Source organism: Biomphalaria glabrata, chromosome 5 (genome assembly GCF_947242115.1).
Source record: "Biomphalaria glabrata chromosome 5, xgBioGlab47.1, whole genome shotgun sequence".
In the NCBI taxonomy this organism is placed as follows: Eukaryota; Metazoa; Mollusca; class Gastropoda; family Planorbidae; genus Biomphalaria; species Biomphalaria glabrata.
In genome coordinates, this window is record NC_074715.1 from 14032207 (window position 1) to 14056003 (window position 23797).

Here is a 23797-nt window from a genome sequence, read left to right on the forward strand (position 1 = left end):
TTTCAGAAAAGAAAAACGTAGCCGTTGCATCAGAACTTTGAATTGCCTAAAATATTATGATGTCGGATTTTCACTATCTTTCCTAGTTTACGAGATCTAAACGGGGCGGACAGACATTCCACACAAAACTAATAGCGTCTTTTCCCCTTTCGGGGGCCGCTAAAAATTAACAAATTAAATCTTATCTTATCTTATATAATACAGACGTTACTTCAAAAAAAGAAGATGATTACGTCCTACGCGTCATGCATAAATAGAGGGGATTAACTAATTTTGTTTGATATAGAAAAGGGAAATGAATCTTACAATATTGAGATGTATGTATCATACATGTAAATAGTACCAGGAAAAGGAAGAAAAGGTAGACAGAGAAAGCGATGGGGAGACAACATAAAAGAATGGCCTGCCATTGAAAGAGGATCTATCCTATGGGGCCGCTAAAAATACAGATTATTTGAGAATTTTTGGGGACAAACTTAGCCACTAGTACACAGAAGCCACGCTACTGCATAAATTACTGTGTAATTAATTTTGGACCTTTAAAAAATGAATATCTCCGCTTCTCCTAGATCTATTCCTACAATGATATATTTGGTACCCTTGGATTATTTTTTTTTTAAATTGTTTTCGTACAGCGCACCATTTATGCAAAATTTATGCCTATAGCAATGCTCCATCTTTGTGTAGGCTTACCATTGGGGGAGGGTGTAGGCCTACTTCGGAAATTGTTTCCATGCTGCCCCAACGAAAGTAAAAAAAAAATAAAATTACCTCCACATTAGTTTTTCATTTAAAAAGTAGGGGGGGGGGCCTCCATATAAAAAAAATATTTTTGACCTTAAAAAAAAAACTACTCCCAACTCAAAAGTCAACTGATTTATATCCCTTACAAAAGTATTCTGAAGTTAAAATGGGGAGTGGGGGAAATCAGACTACGGTACTCTATTGTTTCTGCTTCTTTTTTTTTTTTTTATTCCCCAGGAGTCCGCCAGCTTGACCACCCTGTCATTAATCGGAGAGGAAAAGAGGGGGGGAAAAACTGGAGCGAAATGTAATTCCAGACATTTTGCATCCGTCCACCAATTTTTACCTTTTCTTTTTTTCTATCAATCTCCGAGCAGACGATAATTGTTAGCCGCTAGAAGGCGGGCAAAGTCAGATTAAAAAACAAAAAGTATCGTAAGTCAATGAGACCGAACTACAAGACATATATAGATCTATATCTTATATGTAATCAATCGCACATTTAAAAAAAAAGATATAGCCTATATAACAAAAGACGTCTAGCACTAGATGTAAATCTAGACTCTATACTATTGCTAGATGTAAATCTACTCTATACTTTGCTAGATGAAGGCCTAAATTTAGACTCTATAGTACTATTGCCAAGAAGGACTAATCTAATATAGTTATCCATTGATATTTGTTGTATTAGATTCGCGTCACGTGACAATCAACGTGAGAGCAGACTGATTTTTTTTTCGTCTTTTTAACATTTTTGTCATAAATGTGGCTCTGACAATGAAAAGCGACGATGACAGTCCAATCCTATTATAATTTCCCCAGAAATCATTTTTAAAAAAATACATGAGTGCCAAGAATTAATAGCTCCTATTTAACTTAGTCTATGAAAGCAGAATCCAGAGGCGTATCTAAGGTAGGAGGAAAAAGGGGGAGGGTCCAAATTTGAGAATCCCCCCTCCCCCTTTAGTAGGGCAGGGCCTATTACTAAGCAAGTAACTTCAACCATATAAAAGGTAGTGTAATAACTGCAAACCTACTTTTGGGCCAACCTGAATATTTCTATATCCAAGGACTAAACGCACACAAAATATAATAATAATAATAACTTTATTTATAGAGAGCAGTTAACAAACAAATTGTAGGCTCAAGGCGCTGTGATAACATTACAAACACAAACACGAGCGCTGAAATGCCAAACTAATCCAAAAAAGTTTTAAACAGGTAGGTCTTAATGTTCTTCTTGAATATAGTGTACGTATATATAGAGTTGAAGCTAGGTGCTGAAACAAATGTGATACATACACATATTAAACATAGATGAATAGAAGCACCAGGGACCAAGTTTTTAAGAGAGAAAGTAGTGAATTAAAATGCTACGAAAATAAGGGAATGCGCCGGCCGAGGCTCGATATTTGCATACGGGCGAAATGACTCTGGACCAGAAGAATGTTTTATTTGGACATTCCGATGGTCTAGAGGTTAAGTTCGCTTAGTGCGTTATCGCTAGGCGGTGGTGTCGTTTCCAGAGTCACTGGTTCGAGCATTCCCTTATTTTCGTAGCATTTTAATTCACTACTTTCTCTCTTAAAAACTTGGTCCCTGGTGCTTCTATTCATCTATGTTTAATATATGAATGTAGAGTAGCATGTTGTCTGTCTGAGAGTGAATTCCAAAGCTTTAGTCCGTGCACTGAAAAAGCCCACAGACCGTATCAAGGATTAAAAAAAAATGAAAGTGAAATTTATCAAACTTTTCGGAATTACGTGCCCGGTTGATAATCTACTTGAAACCATCAATTAAATAACGACTACCTGTAGTCTTATGTCCCATTAAATGCCTACTATGCGCAAGAGAGGATCAACTTGTTTTAGTTAGATACAAGTTACTCTACTGCTTTCCATCAAACACATCCCATTAAATAGGATATGACGTCTTGGAAGCGCCTCTGATCATTGATAAAGGCTCAATAGACCTGATATCCTTGCCACGTCTCTTCTTATTCAACACATGTAATATGGAATCATCTTTTGTTTGTACTAAGAACATCTATCTATCCTGACCGTAATTAAGCCCAGTTTGTAACGAATGAATAGGCCTGTGTTGTTACTTCAAAAATGTGTGAATAGAACTTTACATAATTTCTCACAAATATAAATCTCATATTTAAATACAGAAATACATACAATATCCTCGAGTCTTGTACGATAGAAAATCTTACGACTATCAATATGCTGTCCGTCATTCAGTCCCACACACTTTTTTTTTCTTTTTTTTTTCCACGTTCTTCCTGTCTTTAAGCCCCGCCCCTTGAGATACACACTATTACATCATTTCCTGAATACAAACTCATCATTTCCGGAACACACATGCATTCCATAACAACCTTAACGTCAATTCTTAGTGTACTTTTATTTGATTAATATTGTATCTTTCTTCGCTCTACCGTTTCATATCAACAAAGGACTACGGACTGCTTTACGGCGGACATTATCATATCAAGAGTAGCGCATGGATCACTTAATGGCGGGCGTTTCATATCAACAAAGGTATGGAGATCAGTTTGTGACAGACGTTCCATATCAACAGAGGCCTATAGGATCACTTTTCGGTGGACGTTTTATATCAGCACAGTTGTACGGATCACTAAGTGGCAGGCGTTTCATATTAACACACAAAAAATCTTAATTGTAATGTTAGTTAATGTAATGTTATTCAATCTAAAAAATTTTGCGGGAAAAAAAAGATCATGGTTATAGTGCTGACAATCGCCCGTACCCAGCCGGTCGTATACACTTTGTTTTAAGTCAATGAGCATTGCGCAATGCCACCATTTTTGTTCCCTGAGTCCCAGAAGACAGTGTTTCTCAACACATGTTTTCCCCATTACCTCTTAACTAAATTTTATTTGCCACATAGGCCTACTATTTTGTCACCATCACGTGTGCTATTTTCATAGATAGAAACAGATCTATTCACTTCCCCTTTTTGGGGTATTCAGTCTACGAAATACGGAAGTATTAATTATTATAATAATAATCTATGTATTTTAAAAAATAGGTCAACATAATACTTTTTTTTTCACCTTTTTAGAACCTTACAACTTTAAGCAAAAAGTTTTGTTTTCAATTGTTTACTTTGTGAAATGTATCTTTTAATCTAGAGTACTTGACATTGATTATTCCGTCTGCTTATTTCAAAAACTCTGCTAATTTTTTGTTTCATTCCCCAAGAAGTCCATAATTAATGTGCAGAGACTTGGTTTCATTGGACTCGACAATTTAATGATAGTGGTGCGGCGGTGACACGCGTGTCAGAAAATTTATATGAACATTTATATGGCCTTCCGTGTTGAAAAAATCTGGCCGCCACTGGTCTAACTAGTAACATTGGAACTGGTCTGATAGACTCGTTTCTTCAGTACAAAGATTTCCTGTTCATTTGTCTACATTACACGGGGAAGTTGTCAGAAACAGTTCTCTCATGGCAGACACTGCCCTCTTTCTCGTAGTTTTGTTCTTGATTTGTTTTTGTCAAGCATATTTTTTCTTCCCCCCCCCCCCCCGTTACTATTTTTCTCGGCGTCCAGATTTTTTCTTTACAACACTTGCCAAAGCAACACATTAAAAACTTACGTAGCCTGCTATTCAACTATTGTCGAATATTTGTGATTAAATGTATGGATATATGCGGATATATTTCAAACAATAGATAAGATTAGATAAGATAATTGTATTGATCCAAATAAAGAGAAAATCAATTTGACTACAATGGTCCACCTCAGCATTGCCTCTATAACTAAAACAATATAGATTAAAAACACAGACAGCGTAAAAGAAACACGACACACACAGATGATGAGATGTAGATTGATAGAAAACATACGACAGATATTTTTTCTATTTTTTTTTTCTTATCTTAAGCTTGGTATTGACATGCAACTGTTACGATTATTTATAAAGACTATATGAGCCAATGGATGACTGGTCGTAAGGTATGCACGCTGGACTGTCATTCGGTCGTTTCGATGATCTTGGGTTCAAACCCTGCCCGCTGCCATCCCCCATTGGTCATAAGGGAGGTTTGACACTAGTATGTAGATTGTCTTCAACTCTGAAGAAACATCCGAAAAATTTTAAATTTTACAGACAGACAAACAATGAAGGTTAGGAAGACAACCATAACAAACACAAAGATACACATCATCATAACATTAGCTTCCAGTAATTGGGATTTTTGTCTTTAAAAAGCCGCACACTAGCTCGGCACTGGTGACTCTGAACTAGTTCCATTCAAACAAGATGTGAATTGTGGAAAAAACTAAAATCTGAACACAGACACACACTTGCAAAGATGCAAACCATACACGCACACACAAAGATACAAACAGGACACACACATAAAAAAGATGTGATCCAGACTTACACATAAAAAAGATGTGATCCAGACTTACACATACAACGATGCAAACCAGGCACACATACAAAGATGCAAACCAGACACACATACAAAGATGCAAACCAGACACACATACAACGATGCAAACCAGACATACATACAAAGATGCAAACCAGACATACATACAACGATGCAAACCAGACATACATACAAAGATGCAAACCAGGCACACATACAACGATGCAAACCAGGCACACATACAAAGATGCAAACCAGACACACATACAACGATGCAAACCAGACATACATACAAAGATGCAAACCAGACATACATACAAAGATGCAAACCAGGCACACATACAACGATGCAAACCAGACATACATACAAAGATGCAAACCAGGCATACATACAAAGATGCAAACCAGACACACATACAAAGATGCAAACCAGGCATACATACAAAGATGCAAACCAGACACACATACAACGATGCAAACCAGACATACATACAAAGATGCAAACCAGGCATACATACAAAGATGCAAACCAGGCACACATACAAAGATGCAAACCAGACACACATACAAAGATGCAAACCAGACACACATACAAAGATGCAAACCAGACACACATACAAAGATGCAAACCAGGCACACATACAAAGATGCAAACCAGACACACATACAAAGATGCAAACCAGACATACATACAAAGATGCAAACCAGACATACATACAAAGATACAAATCAGACATACACACACAAAGATGCGAACTTGACACACACATACAAAGAGGCAAACCACACACACTCATACAAAGATGCAAACCAGACACAAGCGTAGTTTTTTTTTTTTTTATAATTGACTAATAATTGAATACATTGAGTGCACACGTAAGTGTATGACAACTAAATGTTACTTCACATGCTATTAGTTCTTGATGCTTAAAGAGTTATTTTCTCTCTAGTTTTTTTTTTTTTTTCCATCAGACCCGTCTAACTACTGACCTACAAAAGATCACGCAAGGGGAATTAGAAAAATAAGAACAATAATGGAAAGAGATAATTAAATTTTAATTTGCAGACACTCGTTTCAGTCAATAAGGACTTGAATAATTCTTTGTCTGAAAGCTCTTTGTCTACAACTGAGCCGTGTCTCGGCGAAAAGAGAACATGTAACACCATGTTTCATTGGTGAAAGAGTTTGTATTTAGACAACTAGGCATTAAGACAACTAGGCATTAAGACAACTAGGCATTAAGACAACTAGGCATTAAGACTACTAGACGATTTATACGGATCCTTATCAGCAGGGGCGGACTGGCTATATGGCCATTCAGGCGAATGCCCAGTGGGCCAGTACCAAAGGGGTCGTAAGTGCCACCGAAAGAGCAGTATTGAATGACACTATGTATTAAATTGTTAAAGCTTTTTTTTTATATTCGCTTATAAAAGGGCCCTCTGTGTATCGTCTTAAAAAAATATCTGTCTAAAGTGTAATACTAATTTAATCAAACACATTTTCTGAAATAATGTTATAGCCTACATCCATAGACATTGCTACTAGTATGAGTCTTCCTTTTAGGGCCTACACACTTAGTCATTAAAAATCAGCATAAGGCCTATATTTCTTATAAAAATATAGAGCTCACTGTATGCATGTGTACAGTTATCGATACTCAAACCATAACGATTTTGAGGACAGGTATGCCTACATTTGGATGCCCATCAAATAATATGCAATTTATGCCTCTGATTGTATAGAAATGCCCGGGCTGATTTTGACACACAGTCCGACGCTGCTTCTCGGTGTAGTGTAGCCATCTTGTAAGTGTAGTGTTAATGGAGGTATTCAGCAAAGTGATATTCATCTTATGACGCATTGCATTTGTAGTCTTTACACACCAAACTCCTCGGCGAAATAACACAATATTTTCTTCACTACAATTTCACACTGCATGGATCTATACATGTCATTTAAAAATAATGTCATTGTCTTCGATTCCGAGGATTAAGGACGAGGGCAGGGTTTCACTTGACTACACGCAAAACCATTTGCGACCTGCGTATCATGCCCCATCTGACGCAGAGAAAGCCGTTGTCATCCCTTATTAATTAACAGGCACTTCCATTGAACCTCGCACCCAAACAATGTAATTCTTATTCTCCGCCGTGTTTCTTAAGAAAAGAAAATGCATCCTGGAAACTTTTTTTTTGTTCTTATGAATGTACACAGGGCCGGCCCTAACAGTTGCGGGGCCCTATGCCAAACGGATTGCGTGGGGCCCAGTCTGAGTAGGTATAGGGATAACAAGTGAAAATAAAGATTTAGTATTAGAAAATAAATTCGTCTTCGCATTTTATTAATTCTTTACTAAGTACAATATCACGATCAAATTTACTTTACGAGCCTTGCGTGTAGCGAAGTCATACAGTAGATCATCAAAATTCTGTTTCCTACATACATCAGGCTCAAAAAGCAATAGTAAGTATTGCCAAAGTGTTCAATCTATCTTCGTGAATTGTTCACCTCAAGTAATTGAATGAAGCCCCTATATGACAATTGTGTCTATTTTTCAGGATATTTTTTATGATTTCAGGAGATTTCCACGAGTCCGTGGAATCCTATAATATAAGTTATAATAATAATAAAATGTTCTTATTAACACTAACCTTTTGACCTGTACACCGGATACACCATAATGCTAACTATTGATATTTCTCCTGAATAGCGCGCACTAATAGGTTCAATCCTGGTGAAGAGTGGGATTTTTAATTTCGGGATCTTAGGGTGCTTCTGACTCCACACAGCTCTAATGGGTAACTGACATTGGTTGGGGGAAAAGTAAAGGCGGTTGGTCGTTGTGCTGACCACATAACACCCTCGTTAACCGTGGACCACGGAAACAGACGGCCTTTACATCGTCTGCCCTAATTGGTAAGAAAAATGTCTATTCAAAAGTGGTAAGCGGTAAAATATTTTTGTAAACTTTTAATCTACGTCATCTTAATAAAATGTGCAATAGTCTAAATATTCAACCATACGTTGACCGAGTCAACTTCACTGTTACAACGTGGAGGCGACTAATCATAATAGGGTAAAATAAAATTTCAACGATGTTTGAGAGTGTGTTTTCATTACAAAGGTGAAGGATACCAACAACACAAGTACAGATACAGCCTACACAATAAATTCATCTATATTGTATGTATCCATTTCAGAAATAGTGTTTAAAAGCATCTTATCTCGATTTTTTAAAAATGTTTGATTAGCCTTTTTATCCCTTTAATTTATCTTTGTTTCGTGGGTGTAAACGAGTGGGAGAAGACACTTTTTCACTTTTAAATATTTGGGTCATCGTTCTCAATTTTGGCAGTTTTTCTCTGTTTATACCACAATCAGACATTGAGTTATTGTCGTAAAACAGACTCTCTGTGCTGGTGGTGAACAAGGAGGACGTCTGTACCATTTGTGGAAAAAACTTAATTGATGATGGCAGTCGCGTAGCCAGTTTCTGGACATGACGTCATTGTCGCGCGATGCCAAAACAAGGTACTCTTCCAGCGACGTGGGCGTGTCCGTCATATTTGTGGCTAGCAGACGACAGCAAGAGAACGGAAATAAACCGGATGCTCCATTTAGAGTGTGAAGTTTTTAGCAACTGGAGTTTTAATCTGCTCTACGAATGATTCAATGTTTCTTGTGTTGAGTGAAATGTCAAATGAAAGCATGAGGTCCGGAATTACGACAGTGCTAGACTCTGCGATCTCTCATGGCCTCACCCTTAAATATGGCTCAACATTTAAAAAAAAAATATAACAAAATATGTATATTAAGTATAAAAAAAAACAAATATGGATGAGATTAAATTTTGAAGTATTCCATTCTTTCTTTACTAACATGACACAGTTTAAAGATGTATTCATATTATTAAATGCATTTATTTTGAATGTGAGTAGGAGCCTCAAGAAAAAAAAAAAAATTCCAGGCCCGGACCTCCACTAGCTAAAATACGACTCTGGGTAGAGTATATCTACTTAAAATGATGGAATTCTATAAATATTTCATTTCAATGTCCAAGAAACCCAACCTGGTACATTTACACTAGATGTCTATAAATGGATTTTATTTAAATATATAGGTCAAGGACAGCAAAATGAAAACTGAGCTTCCCTTGGCGCTGATACGTAGAGAGTATTAGAGTTCGCTTTCTTTCATAGCGACATTTTAATAGAAGAACTAGAGTCTGGAAACAAATGTTTTTGCGTTCTCCAAACGACTCTCGCCTAAAAACAATGTCATAATAAGCCTCCCACCTAATCTCTTTCCTGCCTTCAGCCAACTTGGTCCCTGATTACGTCATCCTTTAAGGGAAATATCCTTCATTCATCGTAGGCTTTGGATTAGTAAGGCTGACAAGAGTTACTGCCCGCTTTTAAAACAGCACATCCACACTCGCACTCTCTCACACACGCACATTACTAAATAAAAGGGAAAAAAAAATAGAAGTCGATCTATTACTGGTGAATGAGATCAAGTCCATTGTTACTTTTTTTTTTAAGTTGGTTTCATTAAAGTCTAGTTTAGAAAATTATAAAAAAAAAAAGTTTTATGATTTTCTGATTGAACGAAAATAGCATCGAGGTTAGCTCTATTTTTGTTACAGCCATCATTATGCTAGGTAGGAAAACTTTATCTAGGTTTATTTGTGGAATAGAAAGTAAGGATCACTGTATTTTTAATACATTTAGATGGCCATAACGTAAAAAAAAAGTCGTTTCGCTTCATTTTTACGGAAAAAATAAAAATATGGATGGATGATCAAGTAGGGAGCATTTTCCTAACTATATGGGAGGGGGGGAGGGGTCGACGTGTTGACAAGGGGGGCTGACTTTTTTTTTTCAAGAACAAAATATTTTGTATTTGATTACAAGCGTGTAAAAAACAACAACTGTATAACCAATGTTTTTAACAATTATAGCTACTTCGTTTCATCTTGATGTTTTCTCGAGAGGCCACAGCTATAAGATCGATACAAAAAGTACTTTTGAAGACAATTAAAAAGTTCTTCGCTAATACGATTCTAGAGTAAACCCTTCTTTCTTAAGTCAGAACGGTCTGAAATCTCCCAAATGACGTACCATCTTTCTATGGACGTCTTTTGCGTGAGTGAAACAGGAAGTCCAAAAAGACGCCTTGCTGAAAACAAGGATGACCATACAACGACCAAGCCCATTACAGTCGTACATGGTCAGCTGACTCGAATATCTCTCACGATTGGCCCGTACCACCCCTTCTAAATTTAACTTTAGTTGTATTCGAAAAATAGTGCGTTGTAGACGCCAGGAGAATACATTTCTGAATGCAGGAAAAGGCTTGTTACCGGGGCTCTTCCCCCGAACCAGTATGAGGGAATTTCTAGCTAGGCTAAAGAAAATAATGGGTCGCGAATGTAATTTTTGTTTTTAATCCGGGGCGGGGCGTCACAAGTAAAAGATTGAGAAACACTTCGTTAGGGTCTATATGGTGGATCTGTAAATACCGATGGGTTACTTTGACCTCGTTGAGTCAAGCGTGAATCAACAGAGTCAGTCTGATTGGTTGAATAATAGAGTCAGTCTGATTGGTTGAATAATAGAGTCACTCTGACTGGTTGAATAACTCTGCGGAGATGTTCTGTTTTATTATTGATGGGTTCTGCGGGGGGTTTAGACAGAGACCGATCAAACATTTACGACCAGGCATTTCATAGACTAATTCCTTCCATCCCTCCCCCACTCGCCAACACACACACACTCACGCACGGTTTTAAATGAATAGGTGTGGCTCTGTTTTATACAAGAGAAGTTGATAATTGATAAAAACACAATAACATTATAATTAAGATAACGAGAGACGGAACTGATGTTGATTATGGTTGAACCAGATGTCTCTTTTTCTTGTTCTACCTCCTGGCACCGATGCTTACAAAACAAATAACTGAAATATACAAAAGCAAACTCTCTTGTATTGAGTGAAATCGCATCAATTATTTCGAAGCAAACATAACACGGTGGCTTAAGTTGGTTTCCTGGTCTTGCGACTTTAACGCGTCTGCTATCTTGTATGTGGACGAAGATTTCCTAGGGGAGGGGGGGGGGGGGCGCACCTTTCAATCGCTAATACATCTCTTATATCTCTTATGATTGCGAGGCTTATCTCCCGTTACCTTAGTACATTTTTCCATATAGAACAAAATGAACTAATTACGACTACTTGATTGACTACTTGTTGTTGTTGTTGTTTTTATTTTTGATTCATGCGTTGTCATCGACAATGAATACTTGTACAAAATTTCAACTTGATCCGAGAATGGGAATTGGCAGAAAGGATTGTGTAAAAGATTGTGACCAGACTGACGCAGTGAGTTGATATAATAAAAAAATAGTGACGCGATAGAATATTTTCAGTTTGAAAGCGAATCCATTAATAGCAAGTTGTTGTGTTGTTGTTTTTCTAGTTTATCCGGTGTAGAGAATACGCAAGTATCAATAAAAGAAATATTGAAATAAACTATGTAATCCCCCCCCCCACTTTCAGCACTGTAGAATCTAATTTCTAAGCGCTCTCACTTGTAGCAGACAATTATTTGTTATTGTTTAGTTGGCAACACTGATCTTTCAATATGGCGTCCTTGACATTGTTTATTTGATCCAATTATCTCTGAATATCTCCAAATCCTCTTCTTTTCAGTTTCGTACATTTAACGTTTGGTTCCATTGCATCGCCACCTCATTTCTTCAAAACGCTTTCTCTTCTTTTTCATTCTCACTGCTTTTTTTTTTTGTTTGCTATATTCTAAAGAATGTAAATGGGATACTAAAAATCAACAAGTAAAGGAAGGGGACATTACTGTGATTTGCTTTTAGTGCGAACATCAACACTATCATAAACATGTACACATTACAACAGATGTGATGGTCTACGCTGGGCTGACAAGAGACAACTAGCAGATATTGCTATACAGACATCTTGGCACAGGATATAAAAAAAAAGGTGTATATGTGGATAAATTAAGGAAGACCTAGAGATGGGGGAAGACAGACAGAGGGAGAGGCAGAGAGAGAGCAATGTATAGGCAGACAGACCGAAAAATAGATAGATAGATAGATAGATAGTCAGACAGACAGATAGATAGATAGATTCAGATAAATGCGATAATAACATTACTAATTAACTAAATTGTATTACTTTGGCTTATATGAGTTAAATATTTTCACCTTTAGGCTAGCAGATAAACGAAATTGAAATTGATATTTAGGTCTTTACACAGACTGTTCAAATACGAATAAACCAAAGTATATAATAATAATAATATAGAAATTATTTCACACATTAGAACCTACTGATTAGTTTTCTCTTTGAATTCTCGTGTGTATTCTTGTTGATGGGGCTAGAAGACAATGTCGAATTGATCCCAACGTGAAAATAATCGTGCTCTTTTTGTTTCGTTCTCACGCAATTCAACTTTTTAACTTAGGGGTTAAGCACTTTAACAAACACAAAGTCATTCGGAATGGTCACTATGACAAAAGTGTGATATCCCAGCATACTCCAGGAATTCAACGAAAATTTATCCCAGTGAAAAAAAGAGAGAAGGCATGTTGTAGTTGGTCGAGTACCAAGCAGGCTCGAAACCACTCTCGAATAACTGCCGAGTACATTAATCAATGGTATCGCCACGATCGATCTTCACTAATGTATTAATCATTTCAGCGTCGACTTCCAGTTGGCTCCCGAAACCTGCCGATATAGCCTTGATCTTCCTTTCTATATATAAATTGACTAACACTGGACTACAAAACAAAGAGTCCAAGGAAACAAAGGAACAAATTGTCAAAAATATGTTTATCATCCAAATTTATATGTGTCTAAACGTGACTCTGTTACACATTCTCCTCGGACCATCCTTCACTCACACACCATAGACACACACGCAAGAGAAGAAGAAAAAAAAACGACTGGACAGCAGGCGAGAGGTGGCCCATTAAGTATCGATACCACGCGTTTTTTTTTGTATATATTTGTGTGTGTGAGTGTGCCTTGAGCTCGATACCGCCCCCCCCCCCCCCTATTTTATTGATCCTGAACATGGCTATCGGTGAGTGTTGGAGGAATGGGGACTGGGAACCTACAGTTGGCATATGTGTTCGCTTCTGGAATATTCATGACATGCCTACCCCCACCCCTTTTTTTCCCCACCGATTCGGCAGGGAGTGGGGGAGGGGGGGCATAAAGACCATGTTATACTGGGTACTTTGGGAGAATTCGGGAAAGAGAAAAAAATAATGCAAGGGAGGTAATAGGACGTCTGACCATGATATCAATGTAAACATGAAGGTCATCTGTTATGTTGTGAATGCAGGATCTTAGAAATATTATCCGTTGTTTTTTTATCGCTGACGTGACATATTATCATTGTTCTATTATATTTTAAGTGATTTTTATCATCACATAATGCCTCCATCAATAGTTACGTAATAAGTCATCAAGTATTGCATAATATTTAAATAAAAGACTGATTTCAAACGCACAGTTATTTGATATCTCTAAAAATGAATATGTAATTGGCAAACATTTCATATCAAACACGATAATACATCGTCACAGATCATGACATATTATTTCTAGAGTGACACATCCTCACATATTATCTCCCATGTGACATATTATCTCTAATGTGACACATCATCACATATTACCTTTCATGCGACACATCTTTATATAGTCTCAGATGCGACATGTCATCACATATATTCTCTGATGTGACATATTATCACAAGCAATCTCTGATACAATATATCATGACATATTACCCCTCATGTGACATATCATCATATAGTGTCTGTAATGTGACATATCATCACATAATGTCTCTGATATAACATATCATCATCACACATAGTCTCTATTGTGATACATGCTGTAGTCTTAATAGTTTCAGAGAGAAGTCAGCTTGAACACATGTCCAAATCAAGGACGCAATCATACTTCACAAACTACACTACCTTTATAACATCAATGTCACAATAGCACAAACAATCGCAAGTATTTCTCATCAACAAGTGGAGGCGCGTTGGCTGAGTGGCAAAGCACCTAGCTTCCGAGTGGTCCCGGGTTTGAATCCTGGTGAAGACTTGGATTTTCAATTTTCGGGGTCCCTCGAGTGCCTCTGAGTCCACCCAGCTCTAATGGGTACCTGACACTAGTTAAGGAAACGTAAAGGCGGTTGGCCGTTGTGCTGGCCACATCAAAGCCTCGTTGACCGTGAGCCACAGAAACAGATGACCTTAACATCATCTGCCCTAAAGGGGAAATTTACTTTTTTTTTTTACAGTACACGAAACTTTTCAATCTTTATAAACCATTGAAAGACTTATACAGACGAAATACAAATAAAATATAGTGACAAGCAGAAAATTATATCGGCTTGGATCAACAATCAATCAATCAATCAATCAATCAATCAATCAATCTATCTATCTATCTATCTATCTATCTATCTATCTATCTATCTATCTGTCTCTCTATCTCTCTCTCTCTCTCTATCTATCTATCTATCTATCTATCTATCTATCTATCTATCTATCTATCTATCTATCTATCTATCTATCTATCTATCTATCTATCTATCTGACTCTTTGTCTGCCTGTCTGTCTGCCTACCCGTCTATCTATCTATTTATCTATCAGTCTGTCTGTCAATTAGTTATTTGTAATTAATTATTTTTGTTTGAAATCGAAAATGGAAATAAATTCTACATTACCGATACATGTGAGTAAATGCGGAGTTCTTCCCACTAATTAAGCCAAGTTTCCTTTTTAAAGTTTTTTTAATACTTTGCTTGTTTTAACTTTTTTATCAAACTCACTCTAACGTTTCTGTTGACATTCACTGTATATGTTGACATTTACTATTGACATTTAATTTCTCATGACACCAACACTTCAATGCTTCCAGATGACTACGAGGAACCGTACACCATTTCATCAATTAAAATATTTTAACCTTACATGCATATTATATCAACTTTCTGGTGAACTCTGGGAAATAAATAGCTACAATTAGGCTAAAAATATAAGCCCTCCCTCCCGCCCAATCTCCCTCCCCCGAGTCACTTGTAAGAATAAAACTAGATCTATCCGCTTTGTCACCAACACCACGGAGAGCAGACGTCGAATGTCACGTGTTTCACAATGTCAGGGAAACCACTGGAATTACAACATGCGATCAAATGACTTAATTATTAGGTAAAAACATTGGCGAGGGATGAAGGTGAGAACTACCTCCGCATCCGCCCGGTCGAAAAGAAAAAATAAAAGTGTGTAATTCAATTCTGGAGACTTGCAGTGGCGAATAATAGCATATTTGTGTTATATTCATCCGCGGAACTTTTTTTTTGTCTAGGAAAATGAAAAAATAACGAGAATATAGATTCAGCTGGTGTAAATATTGTAAATAAAGAATCTTTCGCCTAACTCCAGTGTTTCCCACACTTGTTCCTTAACGGAACACTTCGCACATTCTGAGTATTTAGCGGAACACTTTGTCTGTTTGTTTATTTTTTTTTAGACAGATTAATTCACTTGGTGGCCTAATAGTTAAATAATTATTCCAATAGTTCGTGGAACACCTATTCAGGCCTTGTGGAACACTAGGGTTCCGCGGAACAGAGTTTGGGAAACACTGCCTTACTCTTTAACTACAACCACATAAAAAAATTCCTTTTTAAAAAATAAAATAAAGCTTATCTTAGGGTAAGAATTCCGCACTTACAACTATATCATTCAAGAACTTCCCCATTTCGATCTCTACTAAATAATTATTTAGTAATAATTAATTAACTAATTTTTACATTTTTGATTGACTCATGTTTTGTTAGATATAATAAATGATTGTTTGAAGTTTCATTTGATCCGAGAATGGGTGTGGGAGACAACACCCAACATATTTAACGATATCTGCGTATACATGTACTGAAGGATTAGTTTCCCTTATGGATATTGATATCAAAGAAAATAGTTAAATAACAGTAATTAACTGACTTATTGGGTTTTTAAAAATTGATTCATGTTTTGCTTATGCCAATAAATAATTGTGCAAAGTTTCAACTTGATCCGAGAATAGATGTGGGAGAAAAAAACGTGTTCAAACTTTTTACCAGACAGACAGACAGAAGTGAGACAGAAAGACAGACAGAGTGAGTTGATATCAGTTTTGTTAAAATGTGTTGTTGTATTTTCTTATCAATTTGTCATACAACTTATCTTATAAATTGCAGACGTTATTTTTAAAGAGAAGATATACAGGGGGTTTTCACGTCAAATTTTAAGCAGATTAATTTATACTGAGTTTACCTTTCGTTTTGTCATATCCGGTTTACGTTCAATAAAATACATAGAAAAAGAAGAGAAAGTGATATTATACATCTGAACTCCTACAGTCAAAACTTAGCCAGATTACTTTGCAATTAGACAAACCGAAAATAAATATAAATATCTTAAAGACTGGAACAAAATCGTATCTTATATAATACAGACGTTACTTCAAAAAAAAGAAGATGATTACGTCCTACGCGTCATGTATTCAGTCATGCATATTAACCAATGACCTAAATTCTGCTAAGTCACTGGTTTTCCTGGCTAGCTCAGGCAACCCATTCCATGCTCTAATAGCACTAGGGAAGAAGGAGTATTTGTACAAATTTTTCCTAGTATATGGGATGAGGAATGTGCTTTTATCTTTGTGTCTTTCAGAGTATTTTATTAAATTTTGTTTTTGTATTTGAAGATTATGGTTCAGTGTTTTATGTATAATTGCTACTTTACTTTTGAGTCTTCTGTCCTAAAGGCTTTCTAAATTTAGTGATTTTACTAAAGGTGTTACTCTAGTCAAATGTGAATATTCGTGTGTTATGAATCTTACTGCTCTATTTTGTGTCTGTTCCAGTTTCTTAATGTTTTCTTGAGGGGTCCCAAACAGAGGATGCATATTCTATTATTGGCCTAACCAAGGTTAAATAACATTTTAGTTTTATGTTCTTATTTGATTTATAGACATTTCTTTTAATAAACCCTAATGCTTTGTTTTGATTTTTGATAGCTTCATCAATATGGAGATTCCATGATAGTTTTTCATTTATAATAACACCTAGGTATTTTGCGTTTTTAGTCTGTGTTACTGGTTTATAATGAATAAGATAAGTGGAATTAATTTGTTTTAGTTTTTTTTTTGTTACTCTTAATAACTGACATTTTTATGGGTGGAAAGACATGCTCCAATTTGATTCCAATTTCTGTAATTCATCTAATTCTCTTTGTAAAATTTCTGTATCTTGTGTACACACAGGACACGGATCACGGATATTTACAAAGTTATTCTGGCCCACAATTCGAAAACATCCTGGAATTGTTCAATTTAATAATAATATTGCGAAACTTTTTTTAAAAATCTGATAATAAGATCGACCTTCGATATTTCCGTTAACCTACTTCAAAAAAAAAAAAAAGATAATTGTATTTAACAAACTAAAAGGGTGTGGGAGAACTATAGCGCTCAAGATAAACCAATCTTTCGTCACAGTTGTTATTCAGTCGCGGCCTATCAATCTGAGAACAGGTAAATAGCAGAACTTGTTTGTTTCATACTTAATGCTAGGGCAGAGGTAGAATTACTTTTATAAAGGAGGCGGTGGCTGAGGGGTAAAGCGCCTGGCGTCCGAACTGGAGGGTCCAGGGTACGAATCCTGGTTTTTAAATTTCTGGATATTTAGGGCGCCTCTGAGTCTACCCAGCTCTAATGGGTACCTAACATTAGTTGGGGAAAGTGTAGGCGGTTGCTGGCCACAAGAAACCTTCGGTTAACCGCCGTCCACAGGAACAGATGATCTTTACACCATCTTTACACCATCTTTACACTATCTTTACACCATCTGCCCTAAAGACAGCAAGTCTGAAAGGGAAACTACTTTTTTTTTTAACTTTTATAAACTCTGTTAATGTAACATTAGTTTTTGCATTTGCTACTGTTTTAATGTATTTTGTTCATCTGACATTGTAAAATATTGAAGTCTAAATTTTACGATATTGAGGATTTTCATGAAACGGAGACAAATCTGTAAATAGCAGGATTTTTTTGGTGTATCCGTAGTACAGAATGCGGAAGTGCTGATAAGTTATCCATTTTTAAAACTTCGCACTTTTTAGCACCATAGAATCAAATTAATAATAAATTGCATAAACAAAGAGTAGAAAAATATGAACAACCTTTAGTCTGAAAATCTCCGATAGTGGAAACATTATAATGCCGACAAATAAATTGAGTGGGTTAAAAAAACAGACCTAGAAGGCTTTATTGCTCCTACCTTTATAGGTCCTTCTAGGCATGGTCCGCTGATCAAATTTTATAAGCAATGTGTTTATGATATTTGGATATATAGCATGTGTTGCCTTCACGAAGATACGAGGTGGTAGGTTTAAGAAATGTCAGCAGGTGGGAACGAAATGAATGTCGCAGAAAGCTACTGGGAGGGAAAAAATCCGTCACGGTCAAAATGTAAGTAAACAACAATGTTTCCATGGAAACTATATGTAAACAAACACGTTTCTAGGGAAACAAGAAGTAATTCAAATTATAAAAAAAAAAATTAACCAAAAATAATCATTAAAAAATAAGATCACCCAAAATTGCCTCCCCTATTCGAGCTTTCAAAATTTAATATTATTATGTTATTCAAAAAACATTGGCCATAAGTTCGCCATTCTCTTTCTCTCTCTCTCTGTCTGTCTGTCTGTCTGTCTCTCTCTCATTTTTCTAAGATTAGCCTTATCAATAATCTGTCGGAATACTAAACACTATTACTTTTAAGTCTGTTTCTTAATGGAAGCAACACTGTGAACGATATTAATCCACCGATCCAACTTCTTGTGTGACTAAAGAGGCCAATTCTTGATACACAGCTGCGGTCGCAGATTGGACATATGTGATCACCAGGCGCCGTTGCATTTTCTTTCATGGCATCTGCAATCCCAGACCCTTCCTTTATGCTCTTTATGTATCAGAACCTTGATAAATGACGACAAGACAATTGATTTAAAAAAAAAACGCAGTAACGCACTAAATTGATATTGAACCAGACAACAAACAAACAAAAACAAACAAGCAAACAAACAATGGCAAAGCTTTCAAACAAATAGATCTAATTGCTATCTAGTTCGATCAAATGAATTCTCTTGTTTAACTGATGCAGGTTGGATGAAAAGCTCTAAAGATTAACCTAGGTTTAGGGTTTTAACTTAAGTTAGTGTTTACAGTCAGGGCTGCGATCAGTTTAAAAATTAATAAAGTGGAATCAAGCTTTTTAAGGTTAGCGACATAATGAGAACTTATATCCCATAGAAGACAAAGGTTTTGTCTGCTTTTGGGGTGGCAAAATATGTAGGGCATATCAGGGTCTGCGATGTCACGCGAAATACTGCACTTTTATTTAATCTTCGGCCTTAAAGTCGAAATTTTAATATTTCTTATGCTCAGCTCACTGGAGAAGCGGATGGGGGGGGGGCGTTTGTGTGTGTGTGTGTGTGTGTAGAAATTACACATTGTGTAAATAATCTAAAAAACAATTAATATAAGCTAGTAGTTGACATTTTTATCTCGAACTGTGTCGCCCCTCCCTCTTCAGTAGATCTACAACAAATAATCATTAGTCATGAGTAAATGTAAAATGAATGGGGCGGTACCCGTTTTAGCCTTTCCATTCAACCTCTCCCCGTCTCTACAGTTAGCCAATAGATTGTGTTCATGGTATACACGTAATAGAAATCACCTTCAACCCCCCCCCCCCCCACTTCCCGCCTATTAAAAGAAGATTGTATAACACAAAAAGTCGATAGATCTCTATATCATAAGATACGCCAAGTGCGCTTGAACTTGGCTTGGCTTGGCCACCTAGAAGGGGGCTCGAGGTTCGACACCCGAATCGGGCAGAGTTGTGTTTACTGAGCACCTAAAGGTTAGAGCTTTTAGACTGTTCAGCAGAACATAGTTATTGGTAATGTGGCACCTTTGATGGAAGCGCTCGATGAACCTTCAATGTCTTCGATAGAGCACCCAGGTCTCGGAGCCATACAAAAAGTGTGGTAAGAACCATTGGAAAAGAACGTCAAACTAAACACGAGTTTAACCCAGAGTCTGACCCCCTGCCAGACAGAAAGGTGTATGCAAGGTGTACACCGTTCATTCAGGTCGATGAGAGGGGAGCACTTGTTCGCTTTTGCTGGCCTTAGGGTTCCCAAGTGCGATGCACAACTCTACACGACAATTTCAAATGGTGAGAAGCACTGCTTAAAAAAAAATTAATATTTTTTGTTGTTGTTGCTTGGTGAAGAGACCTATTCCACTATACTCTCATTTTGAGGCCACCAAAAGCACTGTTGGCCTTCGCGGGACTTCCTATGTTGCATCCCCTCACTTGCCTATTCAAACTATATCCACAATAGCAATGGCGACCCACATAACATTTGTACTAGAAAATACTGACACGAATGAATAATAGTGTTCAATGCTTCATTGACAGGACGGGGAGAATACCCCTCAATAGTAATGGGACAAAGAGAGTAAGACGGACAGACAGACAGACAGACGAAAGGACGAAAGTGCAGATAAGCCAGACAAGACAGCTACGTCATACCGACTTTGAGAGTAAACATACTTAGAGAAAAGAACTATTTGACATGTCAACGCGCGCCGCATCGTTGTGTCATAATGTCATATTTACCTGGATTTATTGTATCACTTCTCTGCCATCCCGTTCAAACAAAAAAAAAAAAAGAGAAAAGTAAGAAGCGATTGTCGCTAAGCGATGCCGTTAGTGAATCGATAGTCTGCCATAATGCAAACCAACGTTACAGAATTGCATGATAGCCAATAGAAGTGGGGATCGAATTTCGGCTACGGAGAAACCGAATAGGTTGAAAAGGATAGAAAGAGGACGCGTAGGGGCGTAGTTGGCCGTGGTGGGTAAAGGGGGCTCTCTTTTAAGGGTAAGAGAGCTTATTTCATGGCTAAACAAATGATTGAAATGATTAAACAAAGGATATTTTTTTAAAGCATATTACCACTTAGTTGCAAACAAAAGGTAAATAGCGCCTCGGATATTCGTATTTAAATATAACATTAATAAATCATTTTTGATCCTAAAGCAGCAACATAAACATCTTTAATAAAGTCAACCAGGGGCGGACTGGGTGTCAAAATTGGTCCGAGCATTTCTCTACCATCCTGCCCATAATTTGTATATCATATGATGGGCATCCAATTGTACCTGTCCTCAAAATCATGATGTTAAGTTTGATAAAGTACCCCTTTCAGACCTTGTGATCTCTGTTTTTTGTGGCCCACGGTTTTGAGGGTGTCATATGGCCAGCACAACGACTAACCATCTTCACTTTTCCCCCAACTAATGTCAGGTACCCATTAGAGCTGGGTGGATCGATAAATTAAAAATCTCAGTCTTCACCAGGATTTGAACACGGGACCCCTCAGTTTGTAAGCCAAGATTTTGCACTAGCCATCACGCCTCTTGTCTACGGGTGTAGGCTGATACATTAGTTAGGAGAATGTGTTAGATTAAATTAGTATTACACTATAGAGTCTTTAAACAGATTTACATACATTAGTTAGGATAAGGTGTTAGATTAAATTAGTATTACACTATAGAGTCTTTAAACAGATTTACATACATTAGTTAGGATAAGGTGTTAGATTAAATTAGTATTACACTATAGAGTCTTTTACAAGATTTTTTTTAAAACGACGCTCAAAGGGTCACTTTTATAAGAGAATATTATAAAACCTTTAACAATTCAATAGTGTCATAATGGCATCCATGCGGCACTTTCGGTGGCCCTTTGAGTACCGACCCACCGCTCCTTTGACCGAATTCCCATATAGCCAGTCCGTTGACAGCATCAACGCCGTCAATAGCATCACACATCATCATGTGTAAAATCTTCCTACAAGTTTCAATTTCTAAGTTTGGACTTCCATTTTCAACTCAACTGTGAGATTCTGTCATGCGGTTTCTTTAAATTATGCCTCGTAACCCCCTCTTCTTAAGCATTATTATAGAAGAGTGTTAACATACACGAGCAATGCCCGCAGACAGACTTCATAAAACCATACATTATAGGTTATTACAGTATTTGCACGCTTAAATAAACAAAAAAAGGCACGAGCTGGCTCGAAAAGTGCAAGAGCTTCAATACTACTACCATGCTACTACTACTACTAAGAAAATACTACTTCTTTAATAAGACATTATCTTCATGATCAAAGTTTTACTTTACTTAATATGGGGATTTAGATTTACCTTTTATATAAATTTCAAAACTTAATAACTGCTTAATGTTATGTGCTGATGGGTAAAGCGCTTGGCTTCCGAACGGGGGTCTTAGGTTTGAATCCTGATGAAGACTGGGATTTGGGCACCTCTGAGTCCACCCAGTTCTAATGGTACCTGACATTAGTTGGGAAGAAGTAAAAGCGGCGGGTGGTTGTGCTGGCCACATGTCATTCTCGTTAACCGTGGGTCACAGAAATAGATGATCTTTTTACATCATCTGCCTTATAGATCGCATGGTTTGAAAGGGGAACTTTACTTTTAATGAAATGTTAATTATGTTAGTTAAAGATCAAAAAGCTAAACTTATATATGGATATAATTTTAGCTTTTGACATTTAACCAGAGTAACATAATTAACATGACATTAAGTAGTTATTAAGTTTTTGAAATTTTTGGGTTATTTCAATAATTGTAATTTTATGAATAAAAAAATACGATTAAAAATAGTTTTATGATTTGATGTATTGTTTAGCAAAACAATCTGTGTCATAATTTGAACACATATATTTTAATAGCAATACAATCTGTGTCATAAATTGAACACACATATTTAATGTTCAATACAAGTTGGGAATATTTTAATGACAATAGTGTGATAATTGGGACACACCATTAAAAATCTTCATATCCATTACGTTAAAATATATTGATTGTGTACACGGTTAAGGTAGTTATTAGGGCCCATGGAGTAGTATCTGTGCAAAGAAAAAACGTTTTGAGTCATAATTAAGCCACATCCTATAATTTGATGTTAAGACTCGATGTTTTGGTTTGTTAACTGTAGAAACTGTGACCTACCTGAAACATTCGCGGCGTGTTCCATGAGAAAACCGGTGTCTCCACAAAGAGAGCCCTAGAACACGACTGGATGGAATCAATCAAACTGTCTTCTACAAATGGACAACGACATATGGATATGTCACTCCGTGTGTTTGTTTGTGTGCGTGTGTGTGTTTGTCTGCGTTCACTACATCAGGAAGTGGGCGAGTAACACACTGGCATTGGAAAAAGGGGGGGGGGTAAACATTAGGTAAGGGGGTTGCATTGCAGTTTTATCAGCTCACGGCATCTCTCTCTTTTTCCCCCTCCCTTTTCTACAGACTTCTCCCGTCATGTATTTATATGATATGCATTCGACCCCTGGGGTCCAAACCACCTCCCTCTCCCTCCCTCCCCCTTTTCCTTTTCAGCCGCCTTCGTTACTCGCCACCCCCGCA

At 36.9% G+C, this 23797-nt stretch overlaps 1 protein-coding gene across 3 annotated transcripts in view; it reads right to left on the minus strand.

Annotated features, from left to right (window-relative positions):
• The window catches only part of LOC106061355 (GTP-binding protein Di-Ras2-like), a 32797-nt gene extending 9270 nt beyond the window's left edge, over positions 1–23527 (minus strand). Inside the window, exon 1 of one of the 3 annotated variants that reach the window (XM_056029225.1) lies at positions 23379–23527. The gene's annotated coding sequence lies outside the window, so the exon portion shown is untranslated. Of the gene's footprint in view, positions 1–2927; positions 3197–12525; positions 13193–23378 lie in introns of those variants that run through there. The other 2 variants (XM_013219469.2, XM_013219462.2) reach the window with 2 other exon arrangements.
• Between the last annotated feature and the right edge of the window lie 270 nt (positions 23528–23797).